This window comes from Lissotriton helveticus, chromosome 3_1, assembly GCF_964261635.1.
Source record: "Lissotriton helveticus chromosome 3_1, aLisHel1.1, whole genome shotgun sequence".
Taxonomy (NCBI): domain Eukaryota; kingdom Metazoa; phylum Chordata; class Amphibia; order Caudata; family Salamandridae; genus Lissotriton; species Lissotriton helveticus.
The window spans coordinates 611,180,951-611,197,182 of NC_136061.1; positions in this window are offsets into that span (position 1 = coordinate 611,180,951).

Below are 16,232 nucleotides of genomic sequence, written 5' to 3' on the forward strand. Positions count from 1 at the left end.
ATAATTCTGAGGTCTCAACTTCTGAACGGGAAATGGGCTCTGACGATGCTAGACAGTGTAGCAGAAATATTAATAGCTCACCAGAACCTGATGGAATTTCTGGTGACAGCGGAGTTGAAAGAACACATCACTGTGGAAACACCTGAAACGAGGGTAGGTGTCCAACATAGGTTACATGAAATAACACTCGAAATGGAGGGGGCCAAACCCAGATAAATTAAAGGTCTCTTTTGGGTGAACCAGACTCATGGCAATGACATCCTTTCAGCTGAAAAAGTTTGGCCGCCTGAAATTGTTATGGATTGCCCAAAGGGAGAAACAGTAATTTTACCGTCTTTTTCTGATCTCCTTCCAATATACTTAAAACATACATACGTGCAGGAGTGGGTGATAGTACTTGCTCCACCATTATATCGCAACCATGTTGGGTGGGCTGCTGAGTCACCTCACCATGAAATCCCAGTAAAATCTACTCCAAATCCACAGAGACAGTACCCAATAAAACAAGAAGTGAAAAAACAGGTAAGGGAGCTCTTAGATCAACTCGAATACCAGGATTTAATTGAAACTTGCACCTCCTCAATGAATGATCCTTTGTTTCCTGTAATGAAACCCAATAATTCATACCATCTAGTTGTAGACTACAGACATCTGAACACATGCACTAAAACATTTACACTGCAGAATGCACACAGTGCTGCATTAATGAATAACTGTGCGAAAAAAAATACAAAACAACATTAGATATCACAAATGGATTTTCTGCCAAAATATAGAGCCTGAGAGCAGATATTTAATAGCATTCTCAGCGCTTGGTTCTCAGAATCAATTTTGTCGACTCCCCCAAGGGTATAACAATAGCCGTGGGTTGTTCTCTGCTAGGGTAACAGACTTACTTCAGAATTTGGATGAAGAGGCATTGTTCTATGTAGAGTATTCAGTGAGAGTCGAGTATCATCGGTTCCTAAGTGCTTTGGTTTGGCCCTTATCAAGGTGGTCCATGGTTCACTTTCGCCAATATAGGAACATTTCTCCTTCTAATTTTGAAATCAACTACACAGTGAGATTCTCACCAAACACAAACTTTGCCCTAACGAAGTTCTTTCACGAACGAAACGCATTGGCTGTTGCTTTTTATCTATGAATTTGGATTTATATGATTAAAGATTATTTACAACGAAGAACTGATTTGGCTTCATTCTTTAATCTTGGATACCTGGGTAGTGCACCTCTCCATCGTCTCCGCCATGTCCTATGTAGATGATATTTATCTGATGGATGATGATTTAAAAGATCACTTGACCAGGGTGAGCAACATAATTTTGGGATTCGCCTCTGAGGGCAACAAATGTAATTTTAGGAAAAACTAAAATAGCCCACCTCAATGTCCTATTTTTGGGATGTGAGCATTCAAGTGAAGGGAAAAGCCTGGCAGCTAACTTTTTAGAAAAGTGTGGGCTGCTCCAACCTCCTAAATCGTTGAAAAACGTACAATCCAAATTGTGATTCCTACATTTTGGCATAACATATTTTAGATTGCGCAGAAAAAGTAAAACATTTCTACGACCTAATAAGACCTGATTTTTCATTTAGGCATTGGACACAGGAAGACACAGATATCCTTCGTTCCCTACAAGCTGACATGATAGCGTCCAAGCACCACAGATTTGTTGATCCGTGTTATAGCGGGTCAATCAGGGTATACTTACCTAACCTTCAATGGAGGCAAAACAGTACCCATAGCATACAAATCACACTTGTACACAAACACTGAAATGCGTTCTGCTTCTACAGAATTTTTTTTGACAGCAGTACAGACTGCTGTAGTGAGAGAAGAAGCACTGGCTCAGGGAAAATTATTAATTGTCGTAACTCCAGTAACAGACTTAGAGGCTGTTACAAAAGCAAGCATTCTGAATACTAAAGCTTTACATCCAAGATGGATACAATGGGCTAATTCTCTTACTGCGACAGATGTAGATTACAAATTTGATTCTACACTTAAGAAGCAAGCATTTCTGCAATATGAACAAGAAAATCCTCGCCCGAATTAAATAATGCCTCTAGATCTTCATGAATACATTATTTACACTAACGGTCCTCCTCAGCCAGCCAAAGGTAGTAAACAACAATACAGCCCCTAGTGTGCGATTGTGAAGGGTCGTATGCAGGAAGGAAAGTTCTATCCTAGCAGTATGAAGACACAGTCTCTAGGAGACTGTACAGCGCAGCTGGCAGAACTAAAAGCCCTGTTACTTACACTAATAAATACGGATCGTGAATTCCGCCACACTGATCGTGTGCAATTCATTTTACTGTGTCCAGTCATACAATGAATATCTATAATACTGGGGTCAAATGGGTTTAAAGACTCAAAAGGTGGCACAATTAAGCATAAATTGCTATGGGAACAGGTAGCTGAGTTGAAAAACGAACTCCCAAGAGCTCACATGATATACATGCCGACTCATGAACATATTGGCGTTCACGATGGAGGGAATTCATTGGGCGATAAAGCCGCAAAAAGGGCAGTATGAACTGCTGCCATTGCTGCAATCACTCATTTTAAAACGAGAATAGACGGACAGATAATAGTAGCTGTCGTTGCTTCGCGAAAAAACAACACAGCCTTACGAAAATGTTTCCACTCAAGTACTCCAACAAGTTAGATGCCAATAACATTCTGTATGCTCATTTCCTGGAGTGGGGGATAGAGTAATCCCAAATATGGATCACAGAATAGGTTTAATTCTTGTTGCACACAAGGGTCTAGGTTCTGCATGCGCAGGAGTTAACGCAACGGTTTCTTTACTGAAACAACGCTATTGGTGGGCAAGACTAATTAAACAGACAAATAATTTGTCCTAAAGTTAGACATCTGTCAGCAGATGAAGAACTCCACCGTAGCACGTCCAGCGCAGACACCATTATTGATATCGGACAGGTCACTCGATTGTGTCTATTTGGACCACTGCGGCCACTTACAATCAGATGAGGCTTACAAGTATAACTTGGTGGCAGCGGATTCATGATCTCAATTCTTGTGGGGTTGGCCTCAGCGCTCAGCTGATGCTCGAACTGTTCAAAAAGATTTGCGAGTCTTCATAGGGACATATCAGTACTTCTTCCGCCTCTTGCCGGCAAAGAGTAAAGGAGATTTGTCTCCATCGATCTGATCAAACCACACTATGTGGCCGATACTGAAAAGTAGGCCTCATGGGCTCCTGGATAGCCGATCCTCTCCTCTCACTACCATTCAGGAAGTTCAGACAGAAAGACTCATAACATTTGAAGGGTCACTAATAAATAATAATGGACTTTCCAACAATGAAATGGAACTCATTCCTGTTGAAATAGAACATCAAAATACAAATGAAAGACAAATATCAATTCGGCCTACCACCGATATCTACATAAATATGCCTCTGTAAGAGACATCTGATAGTTCATCAAAATCTGTGAGCTACCAAAAATAGATCGTACTTCATCTGGCTACTTAAACGAGTTTGATACCTTCTCTCTGGATCCCAGTGAACCAGAAACAAAGCCAGCCCAAGTTTCCTGTAGGCAACAACTTCATGACTGAAATTTTTTTCTGAAAAAGACTTACCTAACATCACCTTGGCTACTGCTCTGGATAATAACTGGTATATTGTTTTTTGTATTCTGGATTGGCTGAGTGACTGTCTTTTGCTTTCTCATGAATGGAACAAATCTCCCAGAATGCTCTGCAGTATCAAATGTGAACTTTGTCCTGAAACCTCATATGTCATCTTATCGTGAACAAAGAGACAAGCCTGTTGTGAAAATTACAGCTGTGCCAATTACTGGTGATATAGTTTGGGACACAGTTTCATATGATGTATTTGGTCTTTTGAAAATACTACATGTATTTAAAATTTCTCTAAATTATATCATTACCTCCAGTACATTTTCTGACAATTGGGATATTGAAACCGTAAATAATATGTTGTCTGATTTAGAACAATCCGCTGCATTCTCAAGCATTGAAATGTTAGAGGACACATCTGATTATGACACAACGTATTGTTACCAACAGTATGGGCATCACGTTTTAAACAAATCCAGTATTCCACGAAATGTTTTTATATACCACCAATGGAAACATTGCCCAACACCACCAAAAAGTAGTTCACGAACATTTGCACAGAAATGTTCTTATTTTTCAGCATTTACAACTACACAGAAAAATATGCTTACTAACACCAAACAGATTTACTCTGCGTCCTTTATTTCCCAACTGTCTGAGCAGGGTTTCGCCTAATGGAAGGACACTATAGACATAAAATCAGTCCGGGGTTCAAAGGAATGGCAAGTTCAGGGAACAGAAGCACTATTTCGAACATGCCTCATTCCACAGCAGATAATATTTCAGAATGACACCGTGCAACAGACTTCCTGTCTTGGATTAGGCAATTACAAGGATTTGAACACACCTGGGACACCCTTACCAATATACTTTGAGGGGTGGCAAAACTTTACAACATGTGGAGGGGATATAGGAGATTACATCATACATTATAATTCATCAGACCTCAATTGGAAGGGATGGTTAGTTTGTCCCACAGACATAAATACGTGTTAAACAAGATTCAGGGGTACCACCAAAGGGTTTAGTATCCATAGGCTGGACCAACGCTATGTACAATAAGAACATCAGGGGGTGGTGACATCACACAGTGTTGGAAAGTTATGCCTCACCTGGGTAAAAACCTCAAAACTGTCCCAGGTGAAGCAACACTTATCCTTACTATCAGAAGACATGGATCTAAGGGACTTTTTATTGGGCCCTGAAAGCCACGTCAGAAACATTTCTTATACGCTGTTTATAATGAAATCTGGAAAATCTACCAACAAGAAGCAGCGGAGAGACTTCGTGAAATTGATAGAATTAACCTAGAAAAAGCAATAGCTGTAGTTGATAATGTAATGACAACATTACCATCCAGGATTTATTCAATAAGCAGCATTGTATCTTATGTTATAGATATACTAGAACAGGATTTGTCCATACTACAGCATGGACAGTCTCAGCTACGTTCTATAATGTTATTAAGCTGGATGCTGCAGTCATTGCGCACTGGTTATGGGCCTTGGCGATTTATCAACAGTACGTCCTTGTTCTCTGCATACAATCTAACTAGAAAATAGATAACTATGGAACAAAGGGGAACAAAATATACAATGCTGCGTATGGAAAAACTGGACCAGTTTCCTTTCACTGTGGCAGAGTCACCATCCACAGAATGGTTAATCCATGGCCATATAACATTACCGGTCACAACATTCCAGTTTCGGTATTGCCTAAAACAACAACAAGCAGGCAGATATGAATCTTTGGGTAGTGGCATTCATCAAGATATCTTGGGAATTGCCATACAGATTTTGATGCAGGAGTGAGGACATGGAAGTATTTCTAAGCGGTACAAACTGCGAGACCTCTTTAAGTGGATCTCTCGTATGCCAGGATATCATGCTTCACGGGGCCTGTAATGGTTCAGTTACAAACTTATCCTGTCATTTGAAAGGATCCCGGCAGTGCAGTGTTGTGATTGGTCTGAGTGCTGTGACACGGCACACAGCCAGAGGCTGTAGGGGTGGGCATGTTCTCCATGCAGGTTGTAATGCAGTCTGCATGGAGAACTGGGAAAGTGCGTATGATTGGTTTGGGCAACCCGAGAGGGCTGACCAAACAGACATTGTGCACTTAGGAAAGGGAAAACCACTCCTCACCTGCTCCGAGAGCAGAGCAGCCCCACCAACCGACACACCTGCAAAGCAGCAGGACACAATGCATAAAATGATAATGAAATGAAAATAAAATGTATAGAGAGCAACAAATTAACCAGGGGTATCTAGGCACTGAGCGGATACTACAGCTAGGAAGATCCTGTGAAATTAAAGTTATTTACTGAAAAGCAAGATTTTCAGAAGTTTCCTGAATTCCAGCAAATTTGTCTTGAGTTTAAGTTCTATTGAAAGAGAGTTCCATAGTCTTGAAGTGCATACAATGAAGCCTCTCCCTCCCCAATTTGCTTTTTAAAATCTGGGGACTACGAGATTGCCGCTTGTGGATGAGCATAGAGGGCGGGTTGGAGTATAACGTAGAAAGCGTTGTATCAAGTAGTCAGTGCAGACAGCTTATTGAGCCCTGAAGGCAATGCAAAGTGCCTTAAACTGAATGAGTTTTTCTACAGAGAGCCAGTGCAATAGGATCAGTGCTTGGGAAGTTGATTAATGTTTCCAATACCCTCTAGTAATAGAGCTGCGGCATTTTGTAGTGTTTACGGTTTTTGAAGAAAAAGCTCTTGGATATTAATAAAGAGGGTGCTGCCATAATCTAACTTTGGAAGAGATGAGAATTATAACAACCCTCTTCTGCAGGCTTAAAGTAATATAAGGCAACACTTTCCTTAGAGGTTTCAAGAGGAAGAAACCTGAGGAGGTGATGTGATTTATTTGTCCTTTGAAGGACAAATTGGTGTCTTCAATCACCCCAAGGTTTTTTACCTTGTCGCCAGAAGAAGGCAAATTCCCTAGTTCTTGGAGCCACCAGTTGCCAGACCAAAAAGAAGGATTGTTGCCAAACAGCAGGACCTCCATTTTTGAGGAATTTAGTCTAAGACAATTGCTGCTCATCCATTTCCCAATGTGAAGCATGCAGTTATGGAACTGAGCTGCCATGGCTCCAGGGTTGCCAGTAACGGATACAGAAATCTGCGTATCATCTAGGAAGCTAAAGAGAAGCTAAATGATCTGCAAGTGCAAGTGTGGTGATATAAATATTGAACAAGGTGGGGCTCAGATGCCATCAAATTCTGTGTTTATCTTTCACATTTGGTGCTTCAAAGACAGAGGTCAAATGACAGGCTATATCTCTTCTAGCAAACTTCTACTTATTGGAGTGATGTTTACTTTTCCTTCTTCCACTGCAAAAGGAGTAGAGTTTTTAAAGTGATTTATGTGACAATCTTACTGTGATGTTTGTTTACAACGCATAGTAACGTGCAGGTACCTGTAAATGAACTGTATTTATTCAGCAGTTAGGAAAAGCAAAAATGAAGCACTTTTTTGTTATTCTCATGTGTGCTGGAAACAATGATTTTAATAGGAACACAACAAATTAAGACACTTTTCTTAGTGAAGCACAAATGATAAATATAAACAGAAACTTGATTTCCTCCATTATTATTTCGGCACTTTTATAAATTGGGTTACTAGTTGAGAGGGGTGAAACTCTACTCAAGCAGCAACCATAATCTTTCTCAGGGTGAGGCACAAACAAACCCCAAATTAACCCGTGCTCAACCCTATGGCAGCCTAGCTGGGAGAATTCAGGCTTAACTTTGATGCAATATGTAAAGTACTTATGCAGCACTTCAAACAGTAATAATGCGAAAACACAAAATAAGAAAAATCCCACTCCAATTTAGAATAAAGGAACAAAATATATTAACATAATCAAGACACAAACAACAATAATCCAATTAGTAGAACTGGAGTTCTGCAATTTTAAAGATTTAAGGAGAAATAGTGCCTAGAAAGTCCAAAATGCCACTCGCGGCTATCTTATTGCATGAGACCAGGAGAAAGTCACAAGTTCAGGCCCACCATAATGAAGTGTGGCACGGACTCAGGCCCCAGGTTAGTCCAGCTGAAAAGTTACCTTCACAGTCCATGGTGGAGGGGGCTGCGAGCAGAGTGTTGTGGAAGGTCATTGATGTAGCACAAAGAACAGGCCTGGCATCAGTGATGGTCGTTGCTGTAGCAGAAATATGCTGTTGTCATTGCAAGTGGTTAGGCTGTAGCGTTGCGGTGGCACTGCCCACGAGCGTTCGATGCTGTAACGTGAAAAGTTGGGTTGATGAAACTGCTCATTGAAGGCTCTGTGAGCAGCAAGGCTTTGGCACCAATAGGCCAATTCACAGTCACAAAGCACCCAAACACTTCAATTCAGCTCTATTGAAGCCACGCCAAGGGTCCAGGACCTGAAGTGCATCACTTGGGGCCCAGAGGCTTGTTCCAAATGCATCTGGGTGCTGGTTCAGGTGTTTGAGAACCTGGTATGTCCCTGTGGCTCTGAACCGAAGGCCAGCAGACTACCCCTTGGAGTTGCTATGGGAAACCTGAGTACAGATGCAGGTCCAATCCCTCTAACTGAGTTTGGAGGGGAGGAGGGCAGCAGGGCACCAACTCATCACTTCCAGCAGCACAGGAGTACATTTTCCTGGCAAAGTCTCCACATGCCCTGAAGTGCACTGAAGAGTTGGTGTCTGAAGTCCAATATTTATACCAGGTCCTCCTTTGAAGTGGGAGAAGCTTCTAGAGGTTCCCCTAAGAAGTGCACAGGTTTCCTGACTCCCCTGCCCAGGCTCCAGACTAACTACAGGTGGTATGCAGCCCTTTGTGTGGAAACAGGACGCAGCCTATCCACGTTTAAGTAGGGCTGTGCCCAGCTCTGCCTTCCCATCCTGCCAGTGATGGCCCATCCAGGCTCACCTAAGCCCTCTATTGGGTGTGGCTGTCTATGAGGGATAAACAGAGTTTCACGGCCAACTACACCCAGTCACGTGGCCCTGAGACCAGCTGCACCTACTAAATGGCTGAGGCAGGAAAATGGCAACTGTCTAAAAGTGAACAAACGAAAATGACCTGGACCTCAATGATTTATGTATGTTATAAAAATTAATATGGTGACCAAACACATTCCTTTTGTTGTTTGATCAGGTATTTTTATTTTACCTTATTATTCAAACTATTTTTCTTGATTTTCCAAAGAAATGTTATTTCTGTTTGTTTTTGAGTGAAAAAGAACATGATATATAGTCATATCAAATTTTCAAACATCAATATAATAAATCATATACATTTACAAAAAATATTCATCAATACAACATAAATACATTTCTAAGACATTACCAAACATCAATTTTCTAGCCCCAATTTGAAGTGTATAATGCATTTTTTGAGCCTAGACACTCTTGAGAAAGTACAAATGAGGTCTCCGAAACAAATAGGAGGAACACTTGAATATCTATACCAGGGGTTAATAGAATAACCCTCTGTCTAGAGTGAAATTAAATCCACAAACTCTCAGCGTTTGAGATTGTGCCAACGCGTTTAGAGTCCCAGGCAAAAAAGTACAGGGGCTCTCGTCAGGGCTTCTGAGTTTTTATGGAAGTGGGCCCGATTCTTGCAACATGGACTGAGGAGCATCTCCTACCTGAGTGTAGCAGAACCGGCACATCGATCTGGTTGCGGAAGTAAAATCGGTGCATCGCATCCAAACCATCAATTTGCCTCCTGAGATAGACATATCAGGCAGAGTATCACCACCTCTGCAGCTTGGAGAGATCGATGCATCCCCATTTTGCGATGCAGGGTGCGCTACGAAATTCGTTTTATTTATTAAACTGTTTACTTACCTGCAATTATCCATATTCCGTTGTTTAACACCCCCACCCTATCCCTCCCCCGCACCACCTCCCTGCCCCACCAAACTCCCTCCACGGGCCACGGCTGTCTCTGTCCCTCCGGTACAAAAGGGGGTGGTGATGGACGGAGCATCTGAACCAATCAAACACTCACACCCAGTCAACAGATCTGGGTTTAATCCATCACCGTTCTTTAGCCCACTCTGCCACCCCCATTCAGACATGGCCATATGCAAATCAGTCTGACCCTGTGCCTCATGGGAACAGTCCAGCCCGAACTGCCAAGCCATGCCTTCCCTGGACCGGAAACAAGCTTCCGAGGACCGGTTTCTGGCATTTCAGCCGTCTTCAGCCCGGCTTGCTTGAATCCAGTGGCATCCCCTTTTGTATCGCTCTGTCTCTGTCCCTCCAACACAAACTTGATTGACATTTTATCTTTCAAGGCTTCCTTCCTCCAATGCCAGGCAATGATTTGTGATCAGGGTGCAGCTCACATCTGCACCATTGTGAAGCCCCTGGCTTAATCACATTTCATGAACATCTGAAAGCTTTATTGTTAAATCTGTGTTACATGAGTTGTGTTATATCACATGACAGTAATATGACATCTACTGGAGAAATGTATACCTTTATATAGAAGGTTAATATTTATTAGAGTTAGACTGGCGATGCAATATTATACCTATGATGTAGTGGGAGGTAATGTAGTGAGTGTGGTATTAGTGTAGAAAACTGCTGTCAACCTCGATATAGTTTCATACAATAGCATGCTTCTTCAAACACATTATTTTCACAATTCTCCTTCCCTCTTGTTTCTGTCTACTGATCTTCTTCCTTGCTGCCTTAATCTTTTTTTCTCTGAGATATTGTGCTTTACAAATGATCAAAATAAATGCATTAAAAATAGATCCGCTGTACCCCCATATGCCACCGTCAGCTAGTTGTCATTGTATTCTCGCAGTTCTAGTCCCTGTAAGTAATTAACTTGAAACTGATTTTAAAACGATCACGTTTTGTAGTTCAGTCTTTTCATCTCTAATTAACTACTTTGTTTTAATTGTTACATTAAAAGTCATTAAGATTGAGGCCAACTTCGCAATCAATAGTTTAATTAGAAAGATGCTGCCAAGGTGAAAACGGATGTTTGCAGGAAGGCCTTATCAGGGAGGGCTCCAGGAACACCATGTGCTGCCGTCTGGGAGTCTGTTCAGTGACACACCAATGAAGCTGCATGTCTGATTGTGAGGATTGTCTGTTTCATGTGATATTTATCATCTATACTGAAGGTAATATTCAAAAGTCACTAATGACCAATTTAGCTTACATTCATGTTAAAGAAAATCTGCATTTCTTATTAATGCAATCTAGTGACCTAGGGCACTCGTACAGATACTGCAGGGATCTGTGTTCGACCCCCAAGGTAATGGGTTTGAGTTAGTGACTTGAAAGAAGAGTCTTTAGGTAAGAAACAAACATCTGCTATTTGTCAATAGCGCCAAGAATATTTCTGTGGGGTGAACGTTGAGCTATGCAAGGACATGCAATTGCATAATTATTGCACTTTCCTGGGCAGTGTTGGCCAAAATATCTGCCGACATCGAAATGGTACTAGACTCGAAGATAACGTGGCTGAGGAACAAGGAGGAGAATGTATGTTGTTATAATGTATGTTGTGACAGCTGTTAAGATGTGGAGTGGGTACCGTTTCCCACACATATTCAGCACATCCTAGAAGACATTTCCTAATCTGAATTCTCCTCTTGTATCTGGTTTCCACCAATACAAACATCGCTACCAAAAAATACCAATATCTTTTCTGGTTTTATGACCAATCTTGTTGAGTTGTCAGAGTTTTCTATGTGCCATTCTCTGTAAAGAACTCTACCACCCTCCGCCCAGGACCTTGCTGAGCTACAAAAAACATAAATAAAGATATGAATGTTAGAGGCAAGTAGGCATCCGAAACCTGTTGCTTCAAGTACCTCAGTGCTCAGAAGAACATATAGCTAGGCAGTGTGGCTGCCCCCCTTACAGTAGCGGCTGGTGACCTTTGAAAGTGGTGGGCGTAAAAGTTCTGTATGAGTGTCCAATGGAGAGCAAACATAGCTAGTGAGCCCGACCACCAGAAGAGTAGTTTGTGGGGCTTCTACCCTGAGAAAATATTGAAACAAGAGTAGGCAAATGGTGCATTTTTCAAGCATATTTGAGAAAGCAAGAAGGTGAGATAAGCAATTGTTAAAGTGTAGTTATGACATCAATTAAGAGATGTCATATGATGACGTAGGTAGCTGCTTATTCAGTAAAACCACAGAACTTCATACTTGACTTTAAGATAACAATGAATCAGACATGTATAAATCAGTGCATAGAAAATAATACATACGCCAAAGGGGAATGCGAGCTGTAGGATTGGTGTCATCCATACGGGCACGCAAACAAATGATGGACGGAATGCTGAATAAATCATACATTCACCCCCAGTCAAGAGAGCTGGGTTTAATCCATTGTTCTTTTACTCACCATGCCACCCCAGTTTATACCCAGCCGTATGCAAATCAGTCTTAACCCTGTACCTTATGGGAACAGTCCAGACCGAACTGCCAGTCAGGTCCACACTGGACTGGAAACAAGCATCCTGGGACCGGTTTCTGGGTATCACCCCTTATCAGCCAGGCTAGCTTGACTCCAGTGGCACAGGCCATACCCATCCCATTTAGGGCAAAAAGTGCTACGCAAACAAATGATGGACGGAATGCTGAATAAATTGTAATTCACCCCAGTCAATGACATTGTTCTGCATTCTGTCCATCAATTGTTCTTTTTGCATTTGTTACCCCGAGTGGGACTGGTATGCTTAGACGTGGGTCCCGTGCTACCCATGCAATTGGAGTCAAGCTATCCTGGCTGATGAGGGCTAAAAGCCCGAAACCGGTCCTAGGATGCTTGTTTCCAGTCCAGGGAGGACCTGGCCTGGCAGTTCGGGCTGGGCGCAGGGTCAAGACTGATTTGCATATGGCTGGGTCCAAACTGGTATGGCATGGTGAGCAAAAAAACGATGGATTTAGGCCCAGATCTCTGTACTGGGCTGAATGTATGACATTGTTCTGCATTCTGTCCATCAATTATTCTTCTTGCATCCATACTGGCAGGCATGTTTTAAGAGTACTTGGTATGGAGAAGTGCAACCTCAGGATCCAGAACATAACACAGTGGTTAGTGTTAGCTTTGCTAATTAGAATTGATTTCTACCCAAACAAACCCTTTTCAGCAAAATTAGAATAATGAAAGACTTTAAAAAAGACACATAACTTTCTAACCTGTACCATGCAGCTCTTTGATGGCAGTTCATAGGTCACTGTGCTGCATAAGGTAATAAGTGTAAAGGTCTGTTATAGTTGCCAAAGCTCATCCAAAAGATTGTAGATAGATCTGAAGCCTATGACACCCATACACAATGATCAGTAGTTTCTGTTTTATTAAAGTAGGCACCAGATTAGTTAAATTTACTTTTACATTTCAGAGGGCTCACTGACTGAAGCGTTCTGACATAATGAAAACCATAACCTTGCAGTACATCTTTAAGTGTGTTCGTTGGCGTCTGGATAGATCCCATCTGGCCGCTCCTGCATTCCATTCTTCAAGGTGCCACATGTAAAGTACATTAAGAATGAGAAATGCGCATACACTTGCCAGACAAAGTAGATTACTTTGTGTTTTGCATAACACGCAGCATGACAAAAAATTTAAGGCCAGCAAGAGAGGTTTCATCTTTGTGTTCGGAATTAAGTTTTCCATATACCTAGATTCCTGGACTTGGACCTTGAATGCAAAATGAATATGACTCCACCTCAGAGTATGAAGCGCTATAACAATGCTACAAAACACTATGCCATGAGCTGTGGGATCATAGAAAGGCACAGCGTTTTATACTTTTTTAGAGTAGGCCTTTCCTTATTGCTGGGGTAGTGTTGTGAGAGTGCCCTGCATGGCACTTAAATACGGTACAAGAGGAGAAGCGGTTTCTCCTCCGAAGGGAGGGTGCAGGTGAGCTCCGGTCCCAGCAGCACTCCAGAGAAGAGCTCTGAAATGACTTGAAAGTCTGTGCCATTTCACAGAGGCTGTCAACAGGATGAGATAAGCTCCTCACTGACACAAGACAACAGACAGCTCCAAAACAAGTCTTTAACCCCTTTGCTCCTAAGCCTTTTTTGGGCTGTTTGGGGTAGTTCCCCATTAGGCCCCAGTAACGTTTTGTCCACATAAGGTATCCAAGCTAAATTTGCATCCTTTTTGTCCAACATCCTGAGGATTTTAAAGGTATCCAGGGTTTGTGGATTCCCCTGGAGGGGACTCAGAATTTAGCCAAAATACAGGTAACTTTTAACGTGGCGCAGAAGAAAGCATTTTTTCCCCCTGCAAAAGACATCAACAAATGGTCTGTGGTGCTAAAATCACCATCTTCCCAGCTTTCAGGAACTGGCAGACTTTTGTCAGAAAAGCAAACATTTATACCCAGTTTTGCCTATTTACTGGGACATAGCCTATTTTTGATATTTTTTGTGCTTTCAGCCTCCTTCCAGTTAGTGGTAGAAATGGAGGTGAAATAATGGATTCTGGACAGCTATACATTTTTAAGAAGTAGACATAATTCGGAATTCAGCAAGGGGTAATTTGTGTAGATCCCTTTGGGGTTTCTTTTATAGAAACTAACCGTTGAAAATAAAAAATATTAAAATTGAGTTGAAAAAAACAGCCTTGTGTGCCATCGTTTTCACCTGTAACTTCTCCTAAATGTAACAGATTTTTTAAACAATATACCGTTACATCCACTGAACCCTTCTTGTTGCGGGAATATATATAGGACCAGTAGGTTCACCAAGAACTACAGGAACCCAGAGCCAATAACTGAGCTGCTTCTTGCAATGGTTTTTCATTGTGTAACGAGTCTATAGCAATTTATTTGGTAAAATATAAAGAGTGAAAAATAGGTACCAAGGAAACCTATATATTTCCGAAATGGGAAACAAATATAGAGTTTAGAAGCAGTGGTTATTTGCACAACTCCAAAATGGTGGGTACCCATACAAGCATGTGAATTAGAGGTCATTTTCTCACAGACATTATTCCAGGATCAATATTTTTTTTATGGGAAGGTCCCTGATTGACAGCCCAGAAATGTGGGTTTGCCTTAGGATAGTTTGAGACCATAATCTGATTCTGTCTGCATTTGGTTCAACTGAAGATTGGGATAATCACACTAAGTTTTCATTTCCCAGACATTTGTTTACAAATAATGACTATATTACTTATGCATCAGGCCTACTTAGGGAGTTCTTCCAGTTCAATGATTACACAGCTTCCCCTCAAATATTTTGGGATACCTTGTCAGGGTACTCTGCTGCAGTTTATTGTTAAACAAAATAGAGATGCTTCTGAGGAGGCATACATTCTCCGCCTGGATATTTTACAACTCGAGACACTACAAGCGCTTAAAATCTCACAGGGACGGACAGAGGAGCAGTTGCTTTATGTAAAGTGAATGGAGAAAAGATCTCTCCTGAGGCATGGATTAAAAGATCAGGTTGCTGATAGGTATATAAAACACAGAAAGTTGCAATATGAATATGGGGAAAGGGTGGGGAGAGTCCTGGCCCATCAGATACTAGACCGACAGTCAAAGTGTGCTATACGGGTAATTAAGTACAGGGATGATATGCTTTATACTACCTCACTGCCTATTCTGGAACAATTAGCTGGGTTTTATGAGGAGCTTTATAATCAGAAACAAAGCATAGACCAGACAAACTGTTTACATTACATACAGCAGTGTAGCCTGCCCCACCTGGGGGAAAGCCAAGTTAATGGTATGCAGGCTGAATTTTCTCTGACATACATTGACACAGCTTTAATGGCTCTGTCAACCGCTAAGGCGGCTGGCTTGGATCTCATACCGTTAGAGTTTTACAGGGTATTTAAAGATATATTAGCTATTGTGTTCCTAAAAGTGGCCAAACATATATATATGGGGGAATCCCCCAGATTCCTGGAATATTACTTACGTTACAGTATTTTAAAAAAAATACGTTCCCAGAAGATAGGGGATCTTACCGGCCCAAATCGGCAAAATGGTTTGCCAAGAACTTTGCCATGAGTCTGGCCCCAGTAATTTCATTCTTAATTTCCCCACACCAACACAGCTTTGTCCCAGGAAGGGATACTACTTGTCATACTAATATGGCAATTACAGCTTTTGATGTGGCAGGGAGGCTTAATAAGATTTTGGGCATGATTCTTCTTGATGCAGAATAAGCCTTTGACCGTCTTGCATGGGATTTTATGTGGGCTACAAAGCAGGCTCTTGGTCTCATTGAAAGATTCATCAACCTGACTCAAGCCGTATATAAGACACCGAGGCAAAGGGTAATACTCATAGGAAAACAATTTCAGATATCCCGTGGCGCCCGTCAGGGATGCCAGCTTTCTACTCTTTTATTTGCTCTCTATGTAGAGCCATACCTGCAGTCTTTATGCTCGAATGTAGATATTCACTGTTGGAGAGCAACAGCTGAAACTGGCTCTCTGGCACTGTACTAAAATGGTTTTCCTCCTTTCTCAATAACAGAATGCAGAGAGTCAAATCCAATCAAACTCTATCCAACTCCAGTGCCTGCACTCTGGGCGTTCCTCAAGGTTCCTTTCTCTCCCCCACGCTTTTCAATCTATTCATGGAACCTCTTACTGTAATCCTCAAAGCATCTAACATTCAATATCACATGT